Source organism: Otolemur garnettii, unplaced genomic scaffold, assembly GCF_000181295.1.
Source record: "Otolemur garnettii isolate 467f Iridium unplaced genomic scaffold, OtoGar3 scaffold00073, whole genome shotgun sequence".
NCBI lineage: Eukaryota > Metazoa > Chordata > Mammalia > Primates > Galagidae > Otolemur > Otolemur garnettii.
The window spans coordinates 8,327,120-8,328,453 of record NW_003852468.1 but is presented as its reverse complement, the minus strand read 5'-3'; positions in this window follow the sequence as shown (position 1 = coordinate 8,328,453).

Below are 1,334 nucleotides of genomic sequence, written 5' to 3'. Positions count from 1 at the left end.
TTTGGTGGGCCTGGGCTGGATTCGAACCGACACCTTAGGTGTATGTGGCTGGCGCCTTAGCCACTTGAGCCACAGGTGCCGAGCCCTTTTATTGCTTTCTAATGTGACTTTTGTCCCTTTGCCAGGGTCTTGCTATGTTTCCCAGGCTGGTCTTGAACTTCTGGCATCAAGTAATAATCCTGCTTTACCTTCCCAAGTAGCTGGGATTACAGGAGCAAACTGTACCTGGCTTGACCTGTGCCTTATTTCAAATTTCCTGTGTACATGACTCTAATTCTGGACTTTCTATTCATCCCTGTAACTCTGCCCCACTTACTTAAAACCTGAAGCCTTATAAAATCTTATTATCTGGATTACAAAGTCATTTTGGCAGAATTGTCATTTTTAGCATATCATAAAATATAACATAGTAAAGTGTATGAAATGAAATATATGTTTTGGGTAAAGCAAAACCCATGAAGACAGTACCCAAGTCAAGAAATGGAATCCTATTGAAATGCCGAAGTCCCTCGTTTCTTCCTTACGGATCACAAGTCTCCTTCTCCCCTAAAGTAACTATTCTCTGAACTCTTATAGGAATAATTTCCTTGCTTTTCTTTATAGTTGCATTGCCTGTGTACCCCTGAATAAAATAGTTTCCTTGTTTTTGAGCTTTATATACAAGGAATAATACATCAGTACATATGCCATTCTAATTTGGATTTTCGGCTCCAAATTATGTTCAGGTTGTTCCCAGTTTTTGGCAATTGTAAACAAGGCTGCTACCAACAGCTTAGTGCATGTGTCCAGGTGTGCCTACGCATGCCTGTCCCTATGGTGTATACCTGGAAATAGATTCACTGAATCTGGGACATACATACATAGTCAGCTTTATTAGGTAATGACATTTTGTTTTCCAAGTGGTTTTTTTTTTTGAGACACAGTCGCCCTCGGTATAGTGCCATGGCATCACATCTCACAGCAACCTCAAACTCTCCGGCTCAAGTCCTTCTCTTGCCTCGGCCTCCCCAGTAGCTGAGACTACAGGTGCCTGCCACAACACTGGCTATTTTTAGAGATGAGGTCTCTCTCTGGCTCAGGCTGTGAGTTCTGGAACCTGTGAGTTCAGGCGATCTATCTGCCTCAGCCTCCTGCCTCAGCCTCCCAAGTGCTGGGATCACAGGCGTGAGCCACCGTGCTCTGCGGAAAGTGGTTATGTTAATTTATATTCCCACTAGCCTTTGAGAGGATACTTATGGCTCTACTTTTTTACCAATACCCAAGTATTGTCAGGTTGTAAATTTTTGTTAATCTGATATGTGTGGTGATATTTTGTTGTGGTTTTTTTTTTTTTT